This window comes from Medicago sativa, chromosome 6 (assembly GCF_051527215.1).
Source record: "Medicago sativa cultivar Bolivia chromosome 6, Bolivia_mono, whole genome shotgun sequence".
NCBI classification, from domain to species: domain Eukaryota; kingdom Viridiplantae; phylum Streptophyta; class Magnoliopsida; order Fabales; family Fabaceae; genus Medicago; species Medicago sativa.
Genome location: NC_140754.1, coordinates 5,448,719 through 5,466,097, shown reverse-complemented (window position 1 = coordinate 5,466,097; position 17,379 = coordinate 5,448,719). Strand labels below are relative to the sequence as shown.

The 17,379-nt window shown below is 31.3% G+C and overlaps 1 long non-coding RNA gene and 1 pseudogene across 1 annotated transcript; both read right to left on the bottom strand.

The window, feature by feature from the left end:
* Positions 1–4,684: 4,684 nt before the first annotated feature.
* Positions 4,685–5,345, bottom strand: LOC146912298 (uncharacterized). The gene is made up of 2 exons (XR_015014624.1): positions 5,231–5,345; positions 4,685–5,016 (listed from the first exon to the last, which is right to left on the bottom strand). It is a non-coding gene; the product is annotated as an uncharacterized LOC146912298 (long non-coding RNA).
* A 5,498-nt stretch (positions 5,346–10,843) lies between these two features.
* Positions 10,844–10,914, bottom strand: LOC146912297 (small nucleolar RNA Z199; annotated as a pseudogene).
* Positions 10,915–17,379: the final 6,465 nt, after the last annotated feature.

Below are 17,379 nucleotides of genomic sequence, written 5' to 3'. Positions count from 1 at the left end.
TTTTTCAATAAAAAGGGGTCATAAATTTATTTTTCTATTAATTCACACCCTTTAATTTATGTTTTTTTTAATATTGAATAGAAATTTCCGTGATTATCAACTTTGCGAATTTGTATAAATAGGTACACATCCCCTCTTGCACATCATTACAAGTTAATAACAAATTTCGTTTTATTTGTCAAGAAAGTTAAGTTTTAAAATGGATTCTTCTTTGAAGGTGGGGTTGATGTTTGTCGTAATACTTTTTGCTGTTGTGAACGCACTTGTTGGAGGAGTTCAAGGGAATAAAATTGTTCAATGGGATGAGAAAAAGGTTTTGCTTGCCATATTTGCCATGCTATAGGGCAAAGCCCATGCTGCCCCCCTCCTCCTCCTTCTCGGAAGGTTACAAATCCATAAAATTATATGGTTTTTTTGTTACTTTTTCAATAATATATGTGAGTTTGAAAAAGATATATTATGTTTTTAATAATATAATAATAGGAAATTGGAAAATTATAAGTTCATATTCTATGCCTTGGTTTTCACATTTTATTGTACTTTTAGTATAAATGTTATTGCTGTTATACCGTATGTGTTGGTCTAGGAAAAAATGAAGATGAAAAAGAATAATAGCGAAACATAAAATGAAGAAATATAGTTTGATTTGATGCATCAGTTGTGGCTAAGTTTGTTGAATTGAAAGATTTAGTTTGTGTTTGATTCAACCTTTGATCAAGCAATCAAATTTGATTTTGAAGATATAAAATTGATATGATATAATTGATTTTGTATTTCAGAATTGATCTTAATTTAAAGCAAAGGTTTGTAGTATTTTTAATATCAATGCGATTTTTACATATAAATTTATTGTTCAACTCACGTTTAGATAAATATATACAAACATATATCGTTTTACATTATGACTAAGCTTACCATAATGCTTTTTTTTCTTCTTCTGGTTATTCGGAAGGTTGCAGTCATTGTGTGTGTGTGACGAAGCTGTACTAATTAATGCTATTAAGGTGTAATCTAAATCATGCATATATAAATTTGTCAAAGCCCGTGTGTGTTGAAACAATTTTTTATTAGTATCCGTACATGATGGGTATATAAGCATATAGGTTATGTTAGTATTTGTGCCTATACTCTTATCCATGTTTTCTACTAATAAATTCATAGATAACATGAAGAACAAAAATTATTTAAAAATAATAAAATCAAAGTGTACTTTCATGAGTTGGACTCCTTCTTGATGAATGGGGGCCTAATGCATTTCTAAATACTGATTGTTCAATAGACTCCTTAAACAATATCTATCAAAAGTTACAACCTGACAGGATGCGCAATTATGAAGAATCAATTAAGCAATCATCATATTGTTACATGTTTATCAATCAGCTCGTTGTGAAACTAGCATCTTTAACTCCAAACTATTCTTTATCTACCGGTCCAACAATTTGGTGCATTGCAGATGTGATAAAATTCAAAGTTGCAAAATCAATCAAATGGATGCTTGGTTGAGACTCTCAACTTGAGAGTCTTGACACAATCGAAGTGTGCACAAGCTTTAATGAACCTTGCTAAAAGTTTTCACGTGGCTTCTCACTCTAATTGCGGTGGCATTTAGGATGCACAAGCAAAAGAGTTGTGCACATGCACAAGGGAAGAAATTAAGGACAGCTGGCGGTAAAAAAGTGCTTTTTTACCTACTGGAATATTTTAATGAAACATATTATATTATAAACTATTCCATTTATTGTTTCTGCTGCTCACACCCCCTTAAAAACCACCACTTCTCAGCAATTACTTGTATACCCTCTACTAAAATTGAAACATGGAGAGTAGTAATTCACACCCCCTTAGAAACACGTGCCATCAGCTTGGTTCTCACTCTCACCTTAATTTTCTTTCCCCCATCCTTCATGTTTGTTTGACAGAGAAGCATATCACAGAGCTAATTGGCTTCACTTTTGCACGCTTCTCCGCCGTGAAATCGATCACCAGCGGCAACGGAGCAGACGACGATATCCGATCCAGTGGTCGGAGTTTGGTTGTCTGTTCTTGGAGCTACGTGGTACTCCGACGGAGCATCAGATCGGACCCGACCACCGTAACGCCGCCACTAGCCTCCATGTTTTCAAACACTTATTAACTCATATAACACTCAAAACTTCACTGGTAAATATTTTTGTTCAAAAGAAAAATAATTAACAGATTAAAATTTTAAGCTTTAAAAATCAAATTAAAAGCTTGAGAAACTAAAGCATTAAACAAGAACAATAGTTGCACCATGTGCATAAATTTCATCGTTAAATAAAAAAAAATAGTAGAGTTAGATGAAGAAAAAAAAAATCTAAAATTTGAAAGAGGAAAAATAATATTCTGGTCTTGAAAAAATAGAAAGAAAATATATATATTGAATTTTTGGAGTTTAAAAAGGAAATGAAAATGTCGAAATTTATAAATGGATCCTTGTTTTGTAGTTCAGGTAATTGAGTTCCAAACTTTCCTAAGACCCTTTCAAAAAAAAAAAGAACTTTCCTAAGACTTGTCCAAATTGGAGATTAAAAAAATAAACAGGAAAAGGAGAAATGGTACTGAATAGAGAATTAAAATATTATTTCTATGAATTAGTATTAAATCAATGAATAATATTTAATGGATGTAATTATTATTTAGATATGGTTGGAATCTGGTGGAGAAATATATAAAATAGTTTAGTTTTAAATTTTTTTTTTTTTGAAGAGTTAAAATAAAATATATTACCAAAAAAACAAAGTCAATCCAAAGTATAAACTCCTTAAAAAAAAAATCCAAAGGATAAACAATAATTACAAGGCAAAAGCCAACACCCAGAGGACCACAAGAAACAACAACAGAAAATTAGCCTATGCCTAAAACGGTAAACGGTCTAAGCCACCATCCATGATAATTAAAAGGAAGAGTTACGAGTTTCTCCTTCAACCACCTATAAGTTAATGACTTTATTTTGTCCACCACCTACATAATTGAGCTTTCTTTTGCATTAAAAATTCTGTTGTTTCTTTCTTTCCATATTTCCCACACTGTTGCAAACCAAATAACCTGTAAAATCGAATGTCTTGACTTAGCAGCCGATGGTTTCTTTTTCCTTCCCCATTTTTTTTTTGAATTTTTTTTCCTTCCCCATTTTAAAATGTATTTTGTGTGAATATGGGAAAAATAAAATAAAAAGAGAAGAAAAAAATTCACCACACATGTTACCTTACGAGTTTATTAGATTAGATTAGACAAATGAAAAGGTAAAATAGGTTGCCTAAAAATAAAGAAATTGTTTTTGAAAGGAAAGGGAAAGCTTGGTAGGTAGTCTCCAAGGCCGAGCCATACATGACATAATAGCATTTTTGATAGTTTCTAAATTTAGGTAAATTATATTTTTGATCTATAAGTTAATTTTAAATTTTACTTTGGTCTTTTAAAAATAAATTTACTCAATTTTGGTTCCTTAATTTACAATTGATGACACTTTAATGGCTTAAATGAGTCATTGGTCCCTGCACTTTCACCAATTTTTGGCATTGGTCCCTACACTTTTTTTTGTTTGGTTTTAGTCCCTACACTTTGTAAAAGTATTGCTATTGGTCCTTCCGTTAATAAAAAAAAAAGTTAAAACTAACATAATATCACATGACCCGATTATTTTATGCCACGTGGCATAGTAAAAGACAAAATTGTTATTAATCTGTTATTTATTTAATTTATTAACAAATATATTATTTAGAATAATAATAATATTAATAAACAAAATCTGTTCAAAAAAAATATTAATAAACAAAATAAAATCTCATTTAATGAGCGTTTGACATACGGAACCAGAGCCTAATTCATCTTCTTCCTCAATTTATCACCACCATCTCATCTCTTGCAAAACTTAGTGGAACACTCAATTACAACCGAAAGGTAAGCATCAGGAAGCAAAATAGAAACATAGGTTCTATAACCATAGCAAAGACAAGGCATCATCGAAAGATTAAGGGCCCGTTTGAAATACTTTTCAAAAACTCTTTTCTAGTTTTTAAAAACTTCAAAAATTAAAAAACTTGTTTGATAAACTATTTTTAAAATATAAGTTTTGAAAAGAGTATTGGTTTTTTAAGTATTGGGGACTAAAAATTTGAAACAGGTAAATTGTGTTTTGGTTTTTAATTTTTGAAACATATTTTGAAAGCTAAAAGCAAAAAGTGTTTCAAACAGACCCTAAAATATCTACAAAGGTTTTACAACGCAATCGTATATATCACAAAATTTGAATCATTGTTCTTTGATAATTCTATTGCTTCAGTAGTAACCGATCTTCATAGATTAAATCCCACCAAAACTAATTTGTTTTCAATCAACCCTTTTTGTGGGTAACGTTAATTCATTCCAATCCCCTAAAACAAATCCCCCTTTTTTTGTAACAGAAAAACTTCAACAAAACCAAACCGTTAGTTCCAACTTTTTTTTATTAATGGAAGGACCAATAGCAATACTTTTACAAAGTGCAGGGACTAAAACCAAACAAAAAAAAGTGTAGGGACCAATACCAAAAATTCATGAAAATGCAGGGACCAATGACACATTTAAGCCCACTTTAATTATTACGTTTCATTTGAGAATTTCTTATTGGCATATTACCAAACACAAAACCATCAGAGAGAAATATTTGGAAGGAAATATCATATTACTGCATTGAATAGCATTCATTTCACCTTCTCTAGAGTTTTCCTACAAAGTTCTACTCCAATTGCACTACACTGAACAAAACATGATTCAGTGATTTAAAGTCCTGAACAAAATGGTTGAGGTACAAAGCAAAGTCATGTCACTTGAGAGTTGAGACATCAAGTATCACCACATCACTTGGCAATCATAAGACAACGACATGAATACTTCAACCTGCATATGGAAATCTTCTCATCCTTATGCGCGTGACTCCTTTTTCTGAATGGCTTGTTCTATGTCAGGCACAATTTTCTTTGAAGGCTAGCCACTGCTCCTGAGTCAAACTTATTCCTGAAACACAAAAATTAAAACTTGGAAATAACCCTCAATTATATAACATAAATATGTGTTTTATAAGGATAAATATCACAAATCAAGTTAACAACAAACTAAGCTTTCTCCCACTAGGCATCGCAATGTCTTGTCTCATAGCTCATAAATCAAATCTACCGATAAACAACACTAACCATCTTTTTCAATTCTATCTTGGTAATTAAGCACTCACATTTGCATTAGTAGACAAGGTCGAACTGTTATTAACAACATCACTTGTCTGCAGCAGTGACAACAAAGTTTTATTACCTTCAATAGATCTAGATCTACATTAGATAAGGGAAGAAAAAAATTTACCTTGACCCATTCAACAATAATGTACACACTTTGGTCACCAAAATAACCAAAACTTGACATTTTTTTATTTATTCAATAATTAATCTATGTGGTCATAAATATACATCACACACACTATTTATTAAATAAACCTAACATGGTATATTTTGTTTATAATAGTGACTAAACTGTCTATTTATTTATGCATATTCTAAATTTTCGAAGAAAATAAAAAAGCCAATTACTAAATTTTTGTCCAATTATCAAAATTTTCGAAAAAAAAATTATAATTACAAAAATTTTATCCAATTATTAAATATTCTAAATTTTCCGAAAAAAAAATCCAATTCTATAAATTTTCTCAATTTACTTCAACAACTTATACTAAATTTTTATTCTTTTTCGATTTAATGTATCTTTAATTTATAATTATTACTCCCTCCATTCCTTTTCTTTTGATGTTTTAGAGCTTAAACTTTATTCCAAAACTTTTGATGTTTTAGAATTTTTAATACTTTTTATCCAATTTTACCCTTGTTGAAAAACACACTTTGAAAATTGGAAGTTTAAATAATAAATGGAATTTGTGTGGGGAGTTTCAATAATTAAGGAGATTAGAATTATGAGAAAAAAAAAATCAAGGAGTAAGTAAGGGTATTTTAGTATAAACCATACAATTATTCCTATAATTTAATGATTCCTTAATATTTGTGCAATCACCTAAAACATCAAAAGAAAAGGAATGGAGGGAGTATTTATTGTATATTTAATTTATAAATATGATTTAGTATATTTAATCTATAAATATGATTTAGTATATTATAAATATTTTGATGCATGGCGATGAACGTAAATTCAATTCACCTTGATTTTTTTTATTTTAAAAAGTAAACAATATAGGTTGCAGATTTATCCATCCCATTATTGAACAACACCAAAAATTGAATTGATAAGAAATGCAATAATTGAACAATATCATATGTGATTGTGAAGCACATCACTTGGCTGAATTGATTTCGGTCAATTTTTCCCAAAAATTTTCGTGTTGCTCGAAAATGGAATACACTTACAATTTTGCCATAAATTCACCTACGTTAATTCATTTCACATGTACGTAGATTGATTTCACGTGTATACATACAAGTAAATTAAGTTCACGTACAACCTTCAAAAATATGAATATGCGAATGTGATGGTTGCAAAACAACAATTTAATAAAACACTGCTATCCCCGTGAGCTTAGCTCAGTTGGTAGGGATATTGCATATTATATGCAGGGGCCGGGGTTCGAACCCCGGACACCCCACTTCTCCACATATTATATGTGTGAGCTATAGCCACTAAGCTACTTGACCAAAAAAAATAAGCTATAGCCACTAAGCTACTTGACCAAAAAAAAAAATAATAATAATAATAAAACAGTGCTTAAACTGCAAAAACAACAAGTAAATTTTTGTTCTTAAAAATATGAAGCAAATTATTCATCTTATAATTTTTCCCAGAAAATTAAAATCCAATTACAACCGTCCAATTTAATAAAACAACTTCTACTAATTATTAATTCTTTTTCAGACTTTTCCATATTAAATTAAATGCAATTTTCGGCCAAAAATAAATAAAATTATGCAATGCTAAAAATATTTCCTTTTTTTTGGGCCAAGAAAATTAAATTTGGAAGCCCATAGACAAAATTTTACTCTACAAATGCCAAGCCCAAGCCCAATACAAAATCTACCAAAAAAATGAAATAAAATATTCTGATTTAATCAAAGGGGTGGGACCCGCGTGGGACCCACATGCCCTCTCTCCCTTTGTGGCAGCAGGTCACCCATTCCCAAATCCAAACAAATCTCAACTGTTGGCATTAAAATAATAATATATGAACGGTCCAGATTTGATTTGGGCCCACCATTTGCACAAGTTTGTGTTGTGCACAACTCTTTTGCTTGTGCATTGTAAACCCCACCTCTAAGGGCTCCTAAAAGAGGAAAAATAGTAAGAAAGAAAAAACTTTTGTGCATCACATGAGGTATTTAAATTGGAGTAGGTGTGCCAAAGGATATTAAAGGAAGGCGTGAAATTAGTGAAGACCTAACACTACCCAAAGTATAACCAGTATGCAAGGCATCATAGGATAGTAATTGCTTCACATCCCTCGGGATAAATAAATCACTAAAAAAGACAAAGAAGAAAATACCTCAACTTGACGGCGCCATGTAACCATTTCGAAGCATAACACACAATCGATCTTTCTTTCACATTCTCAATCGCTCTCTTCCTATCATAATTGTGTTATGTTGTTCATCATCGTTTACTTTCTGAAATAGCTTCATTTATTTCTATTTTCTCATTGGGTTAATGAAACTCACTTCTTTTCATATTAATGAAACTATCTCCATGTTCGTGATTTTCTACTTATAATCTTTATTATTTGGTTTTTATGCAATGAAGTAACCATTCTTCACAATAATAAGTACTCCCTCCGTTTCAAAATGAGTGTCGCTTCCAGTTTCCAATGCAATAATAACTTTTTCTTTTCAATTGTACCCGCCAATTAATACTCTGCACACTACTTCCAAAGTATTACTTTTAAAACTAACCAATAGTTAATAAGGATAATTTGGTAAAATAATCATTTTCTTTCTTTTAATCATTGCATTTCTTAATATGTGTGTAAACATCTAAAACGACACTCATTTTGAAACGGATGGAGTAATAACTAACATGAAATGAAGAGAATAAAAAGATTCACTATAAAAGTTGATTTCATTCCTCAAAATCCGAGTGTGATTTGTGTTAATTATTAAGTTAAGAATAACAGTATTTTTTTTGTTTAGCAAATTGACTATTATATGTAATCTCCTTCCAAGAGTATCAACTCTCGTGAACATAGTGAAATCAAAGTATCGGACCACACAAAACTCATAAAAGTTGAATTCCCTCAAAAGGAGATTACGGATAGCAAGACTATTTTCTTAACATAGCAATACCATTAAATTTTATACTGAACACTAATCCTCTTTGAATTTGTTTATGCTTGTATCTAAATTCATAATTGTTACTTTGACAAGAAATATGTTGGTTTTTTGGCAACGTAAGGTTCCATTTTTTTTCAATTAGTTTCTCTCTCTCCCAAATCATATCAATGAATATCAATAATATTGTTTATATGTTAGAATGCATTGTCAATTTTAAAGTTCAAATAACATCTCTCATTGACTCCATTGGATTGAGATTTGGTGATTTTGTAAAGGGTAAAGGGTAAATTAACATTACCTTTTTTTTTTTCTCTATCTCCTACATTACTCCATTTTTCTCTAAACTACCATTTCTTTTTCATAACACACCCTAAATTTACACTAAATTTAGAAGAACAATAATATAGATAGAAAAATAAACTAAAAAAACAACAAAAAGTATAAAAATCACATAAATGGTATAGTAAAGCACTAAAAAGAGGAGTTATATATATATATATATATATATATATATATATATATATATATATATATATATATATATATATATATAAACTCTTAGTAAACGATTGAAAAGGGAATAGCCGTTGTAGTAGTAGGAGTAGAAAAAATAAGAATCGAGCTTATTTGCTTTAGAGAAAGGGAGTTTGGGAGGCACAGATAAAGTAACAAGCATATGGGAAGTATTTATAGGCAAATGATGAGGACAAAAACATTGGTTAGACATATATTTCATCTTTCACTGTGTGTGAGACGTTTTTTTTTTAATCCTTCAATTTCTAAGGAAAATGACATTAGTAATCCGGAGTTTGGACGGAAGATAATTAAAGTTTCGTCAAAAATTATTTGACCTAAAAATCGAACTCGGTTTTTTTTGAAGAATTCGTGTGAAGTTCAATAACCTTTTGAGTTCAATTATTTGGTTATTGTGTGAGCCTGTGAAACGTTTTTACTATAATTTCTAAGTGAATCATATTTCAAGTTAATATTCAAATACAAATTATCACTCTTTTTAAAAACAAAACTCAGCATCATGTCCAATGATCGACTAATATAGGGCATCAATCTCATTGTCCACTGATATTCCAAATTATCACTCTTAAGAAAGGAAATCATTCATTTCCCTCCCCCAAAATCTAAAGTCCCAAAATAAGGGAATCATTCACAATTGTTTTAAAGAAACAACATAAACTAATATAATAAAATATCTCCACCCACACTTAAATTAAACATTGTCCTCAATGGGTATCACAAAGGTAATTTAAAGTATGGGCACACTTTAGTTAGGACAAGAAAGATAAAATAGTGAAGGGAATGAGAACTCCCTAAAATCAGAGTGGTAATGGGGCATCCAATTTTTTCTGAGTTATGTTCGTTTGTTTGGTGAAGGCGTTCTCACACTACAAACACGTGAAATAGGAAAAGTTTATGGTGTTGTAGATTAGACGCATAAGTGGTTCTTTGAATTAATGTTTGCGAAAAAAAAATGAAGGGATTTCCTAGACACAAACAGCACAAATGCATCATAAGGTGTCTACCACAATCAATGAAGAAGCACAAATATAAACACGGACATTGAATACGACACGAACACTGACACACTGATCCTGTGAATAGTTTGAAAAAAATCACATAATTCAATCTAATTATGTGTCGACGTGTCGTGTCGATGTCAGACATTGACACGTGTCCGACACTAAGTTCAAAAGATACATATGATTTGATTTGACACAATGAATGGATGCTACGCCAAGTTTCTAGGTTCACAGATACATATGATTCTATGAATTGAAATTTATGATTGGAATGCATGTGAAAGTGTTAGAAGTGTTTAATATAATAAAGTGCAGAATCATTCAGCTTAGTTAAACAAAATCCATTGCTTGAAATGGGTTGTGCTTAACAGAATATTCTACATTTAGAGACCTCCCAAAATATTTAGTCAAGTCTTCTCATACATTAATGTTCAAATATTGAAAAGGTGAGATAAATTTCCATTTAATTGCACTTAAAATTATCACTTAGTTATGATAATTATCGTCACACAGTCTTTTGCTTAGTTGCAAATGCTCTCAGCACATACAAATGAGGCTATTTCTGTTTTGAATAAAAATGCAAAAATCATCCCATTCATTATATGTAATTTGTTATGTTTAGTAAAGGAAAAACAAAACTAAAGGGGTCTGTTTTCTATTAAACCTTCAAATTTTGGGTTTGGATCACATTCACACAATCCTTATGTTTTAGCAAATGAAAATTGAATATGTTTGCTAGTTTCCCTAAATAAGTGTAAGGTTAGTTGAAAAACCATCTCGTTTCAACATGTTTTTTGTTTAACTCTAATTTAGTTTAATCTCAAAAGAAAATGTAAATATCCATTACCATAGTTTAAAAATAAATAATTAATACAATTGATTTGGATATAGCTTGTTCAGTTTGGGATATGCTGAGTTTTGGTATACTCAATTAGTATCCTTTATCTAGCTCAATTATACAGTTATGAAATACTAAGTTGATATCGTCTTTTGTATGCTCCATAAATACTAGGAATTATGGAACGAATCCATCATATTGCTGCAGTTTTTTTCTCATCAAATGATTCGTTGAACAACAACACGAACAATAACACAAGATGAAAAAGAAAGACAATTTTTTAAGAGAGAAAAATAACCAAGATTCATAGAAATTGAGCACTGAGAAATGAGAGGATGAGAGAAGCTTGGTGTGTCAATTTATAGGTACTTGTCTTTTAATTATTAATTGAATAAAGTTAGTGTCTCACACAATTACTCTATTAAGCAACATAGAATATAATATATATTAAAGTGCTAGCTAGACATCAAAGTTATCCTAAAATCAAATGGTACTGTTTGATTCTTGATATAACTGCAACCACATGGATTCTTAACAAACTGTTGCATGCATGGGTACGTTATGAAGGGAAAGGATTCTCTCCAGTGTTGTTTTCTCCAGTTTTCTGCAGTGTAGAATCTATACCATTAAATATCTTATCTCTCCTAGTTTTAAATTTTCAATATTTTTATTTTTAAGCATTAATTTTTCTTTAAAGGCTGAGATTTCACTGGACTCTGCAGTGACTGCAGAGGATCCATTCCCCGATATGAAAAATAAGTTCAATATTTTGTTAGGGGTACATATAAATTTATTATTCAACTCACCTTTAGATAAATGTATACAAACATAAATCTTTTTACAGTTAACTTACTTTTAAATAAAAATAATTTTACAAGTCCCATGAGCATATCTCAGTTGGTAGGACAATGCATTGTTATATGCAGGGGCCGGGGTTCGAACCCCGGACACCCCACTTATTCACCTTATAAGGTGAATCACTTATTCACCTTATAAGGTGAATTCTAGCCACTAGCTAGGCTACCTGACAAAAAAAATCACCTTATAAGGTGAATCACTTATTCACCTTATAAGGTGAATTCTAGCCACTAGCTAGGCTACCTGACAAAAAAAAAAATTTTACAAAATCAATGCAGTCTAAATTAATTTATTATAAGGTGAATTCTAGCCACTAGCTAGGCTACCTGACAAAAAAAATCACCTTATAAGGTGAATCACTTATTCACCTTATAAGGTGAATTCTAGCCACTAGCTAGGCTACCTGACAAAAAAAAAAATTTTACAAAATCAATGCAGTCTAAATTAATTTATTATAAGGTGAATTCTAGCCACTAGCTAGGCTACCTGACAAAAAAAAAATTACAAAATCAATGCAGTCTAAATTAATTTTTATAACGAAATACATTGCAGATGGGATAAAAAAATCAAAGTTGCAAAATCAATTAAATGGACAGATGCTTGGTGGAGACTCCCAACTTGAGAGTCTTGAGACAACCCAAGTGTACACAAGCTTTAATGAACCTAGAAGTTTTCATGTGGCTTCTCACTCTAATTGCTCCTAAAAAACTAAGTAATCGTAGAAATCAGAGGAATCATGGAGAGACCAAGTAACCTGGTTTAAAAGAGGAAAAATAGAAGGAAAAAAAAAAACTTTTGTGCATCACATAAGGTATTCTGTATTCAAATTGGAGTAGTTGTGCCAAAGGATATTAAAGGAAGGCATGAAATTGATGAAGACCTAACATTACCCTATTGTTGTGCATTTTTGTATAACCAGTGTGGAAGGCATCATAGGACAGCAATTGCTTCTCATCCATCAGGCTAAATAAATCACTAAATTTATACTAAATTAAGAGTACATTTACCTCCACAAAGTCACCAAATCCAACTGAGTCCCCCGTGACATAGGTTAACTCTCTTCTTAATTTTATGTGTTAATTCTTCGGCTCTTAGAAGTATGAGATTAAGAATTGTTCAAATTTGGAGTTCAACCATAAAGTATGTATAGTGTGATTAAGAATTGTTCAAACGCGGATTTTCCTTAACGATTCGTGTTGGAACATGTGTGGAAATTGAGTAAAAAGACTAAACATAAATTCCCATGTTGGGTAGAACTAGTGTTGTGTGAATTGAAAAAAGTGGAAGTCCCACATCGGATGGAACACACACATTAGTAGTGTTTATATAGTGGGGGTGTACCTCTAATTAATGGGGGTACATAAGCACTAGAGAAAAAATATATATTGATATGTATTTTATTATTTGGAAATGATAAATTAAGATAAATTAAATAATTAATTTAATCATTATTAGAAAGTGCTTTCTTAGTTTAGAAAGTGCTTTCTTAGTCCCCAAGTTTTGCTAAAATATTTTGGTACATAATATAATATATTTTTGTACTAAATTTAATATATTTTGGTACTCAATTAAGATATTTTTGTACTAGATCTAATATGTGAATTACTTAATCACAAAGTAATATGTTACTTGTTCCCAAAGTTTCTCATATTACTTGTTCCCAAAGTTTCTCACTTATTAGTTGTGAGTTTTCCCTATAAATAGAGAACTCACATAGTGCATTCCACACACCGAAAAGAATTTCATTGAGTTGTCAGAAATTCTTTTCTTCTCTTCTCCCTCCGACTTGTGTTAACAAGTTTCTTCTGCTTCTACTCCTTTCTGTCCCTTTCGGTTTCAAATAGAGCGGTTACGTACCGTATCGAGTGGCTTCGATCAATCAATTGAACCATATTTTTAAGAGTGTTCTTAAGACCATAGTCCCTTTTCGATTTAATGTCCCTTCGGAATTAAGAATGGTCTTAAGTTCATAGTCCCTTTCGATAATATATGTCCCTTCGGAATAAAGAGTACTATTAAGATCATAGTCCCTTTCGTAATAATAATGTCCCGTCGGAATTATGAATGATCTTAACAGTATATAAATTATTTAAATATTTTTCTATTTGAGGAGAAATGGTGGTATCACCATATTTGAGTGGTCGTAGTACCATATTGAAAGTTTGGAGAACTTAAAAGTTAGAATGGTGGAAACACCATATTTGAGTGGTCTTAGCACCATATAGAATGGTAATAATACCATATTAAAGTGGTTTCAGTATTAAAGAGTGGTCTTAGTACCATATTTGAAGGTGTAATTCTCGAACGGTTTTCTACAGTGCAGTAGTTAACCGCACAGTTGTAGCTGGGCTTGTTTTATCCTGGAGGCGGCGTGGTTGATAGTCTACCTTGCACAATTTTGGGTAGTGCCACGAAACGTCTTAAAGAGAGCGAACTGGTCGTGACTCAACCTAGTAACAATTTCGGTAGATAATAAAATTTGGAAATTCAAATACAACAGTTTGAAAATCCAAAAACAACAATTTTAAGACGTTTCGATATGCTATGTCTACCGGAGAAGTTACTTATTGAGGTTAAGATTAAGGATAAATCAAGCTATAGATTTACATCTTTCGACTGAAACGATGAAGTGATTGTTGTTTCAATCAACAACAATAAAATTTTATTTGATGAAAACAATAATTTGTTACAAAACAAATTATTAGTTACAGAACCAAACAAGTTTTGATTGTTACAAAACATGAGAAAAAAACGTTTGGAGCTCATAATACGAGCGTCGCGTATTTTTTGTTACAAAAACAAGAAAAAAATAATTTAGTTCCATTTGTTACAAAAATAGTAACAAAGAATGGAAAATGATAAAGTTTTATTTTTATATAAAACTTAATGTCCCTTACGTGTTATTTTAAAACAATAACAAGAATTGCCATAAATTTAATGGCATACTGGATATCTAGACATGTTGGATGCTCTAAATATTGAAAAGAATCTGAATTTCAGATTTCTATTGAATAAGACTGAGTTGACTCAGACTTAAAGAGAAACTTGTGTACCATGCATTCTTGTGGAAAAAGATTGCACCTTGATGGTACATTAAAAATTAAATTCTTCTATTTTATTAGTTGTGTGATTTTAATATTTGACATATCAAAATTGATCATGAACAAGAATTTAATTTTTGAGTAACTTGGACTTAATTCCAACGTTATATAATTAGACAATTTTATTTATTGCAGTCAAGATATATGAACCAAAAGTTCATATAAATCAGAATTTAGAGAATTGAATCTCTAAACATAATAAATTATGATATGTGTTAATTTGATGACACATAAATTAGAAATGATAAAATAATATTTTTATCATATTTATTGATGACTGTGAATTTTGGAAAATAAAATTGATGTGCTTGAATGTTCAATTTTTATAACGAAAATTGAAATTTATAGAGTACCCAAGTCTAAGAACAAAAATTCTAATTAAGAAATTTTTGAAGAAAAGACAATCCAACTTGTCTTATTTTTGAACTTGGGATTGTCCGGACTATATTTGGCTTCAGGACCCCAAGAGAGTTAAACTCACTAGTAGAGCCTATGAATGTGTATTCATTAGGTATGTTATAAATAACGAAGCATATAGGTTTTAGGACCTAAATGTTAAAGTGATCATAGAATTAAAAAATGTTGATTTCTATGAAGTAAGTACCCCTGTAAATTAAAGAATAGTGGGGGCACTATATCTAATCACATTCATGTAATTAGAAATAGTTATGAAAACATCATATGAGATGTTATAGAACCTCAAGGAGGTAAGAAAGCTAGAATTGCTAAAGAGTATGAACTTGGTTTATACATTGGAAGAAGATCCATTAAGCCTTAAATAAGACATATCCTCATTGGATGTTGAATTTTGGCAAGAAGCAATAAACGATGAAATGGATTTTCTAGAGTCTAACAAAACATGACACTTTGTTGACTTGCCTCATAGTTGCAAACTAATCGGCTGTATTTGGATTTTGGAAAAAGGAACTAAAACCTGATGGAACGGTTGATGAATACAAGGCTCTCCTTGTAGTCAAAGGTTTTAGACAAAGAGAAATATATAGACTTCTTCGACATTCATTCACCAGTCACGAAAATCATATCCATAAGAGTACTAGTCCCTTTAGCCGCCGTTCATAACTCGATAGTACTCCAAATGGATGTGAAAGTTGCCTCTTTTTATGGTGAACTAGAAGAAGAAATCTATATGAAATAACCTGAAAGTTTTGCGATTCATGGACAAGAAAACAAGGTCTGTAAGTTAGATAATTATTTGTATGGTCTAAAATAAACTCCTGAGGAATGGCATGAAAAATTTGACATTCTAATGCTATCGAATGAGTATAAAGTGAATGAAAGTGACAAATAATATTTGCACGATCATAAGTCTCTATAAAGACGACTTGCTCATATTTGATTTAGAGATTCATGTTATGAATTATGTGAAATCATTGTTTATCAACAACATTGATAAGAAAGACCTAGACAAAATTGAAGTAATTCTTGGTTTCAGGATTACTAGATCAGAAAAAAGAATTTTTTTGATAAATCTCACAAAGTTGAGAAGTTCTTAAGGAAATATTATTATTTCACCGTAAACTTGCAATCATATATTATGATCAAAGTGTAAGAACACTTGAGATGGAGTTAAACAAACAGAATATGCGAGCATCATTGGCAGTCCTTAGGTAAGCCACTGAATGTATTAGACCCGACATTGCTAATGTCGTGAAACTCTTGTGCAAGTTTACTAGTAGACGGATGAGAAGCATTGCCATGCTATAGAAAGAGTCATGAGGTGCCTTAAGAAGACTATGACTCTAGGATTACTTCATGAGGAGTAACCTATTGTACTTAAATTGTACAATATATAAAATAGAACATCCTTCAGATGAGTATTTAGCGACTAGTGACTGCACATTGAGCATCACTAGAGGAGTTGTTTGTTAAAACAAATGATATTGACTCAGTCCACTATGGAATTAATCTGGGATGAGAACACTAGAGAAAACTAGTGAAGAAGCAAGTTGATAAGATACTTGCTAGCTGAGAACCCTTAGTGGGTGAAACCGTTGTCCGAAGTGTTAATTTGTTGTGATAGTCTGCAGCTATTACAAAATTGAGAATCGTTACCACAATGGTAAGAGACGATTATTAAGGCACGAACACATAGAGAAATAGAGAGCTAGCTACTCTCAAAAGGAACGGTTAAAGTAGATCGTGTACGTACTGATAAAGAATTAGTTATTCCTTTGACGAAAGGAATTACTAGAAAGAAAGTCTAAACACATCCAATAGGATGGGACTAATGCCCAAAGGTCACAAGTGATGGTAACCCGACCTACATGACTGGAGATCCCAAGAAATAGGTTCAATGGGTAATAACGAGTCACAAGTGATAGAACATGCTATGATAAAAGTAAGAAAGCATGATTCCTGCAGCGATAGAAGGATGAGATAATAGAAACTCTTAATGAGATCTATACTCTATTTGGAGTGGAGTACATAGCTACAGGAGTACTCCTGATAGACTCACCTATACGAATGTGGAACTAAGGGCCGGTTCCTATGGGATTCGGGGCAGAATACCTAGAGCGTTCGTTAAAACCAGGATACACGTGCAAGGCCATAAACGCACGGGCTTTTAGAATACACCTTATGAAAAGGTTTGTGTGTGGGTTCTATGTCTGAGATAGAGTTCAATGCTGTAAGCAACTCTTGTTAATCAGAATTTTACTCGCTATGCAGAGGTTCAAGTTGTAGGCGACACCTTTGTTTACTAGCAAATCTTATGG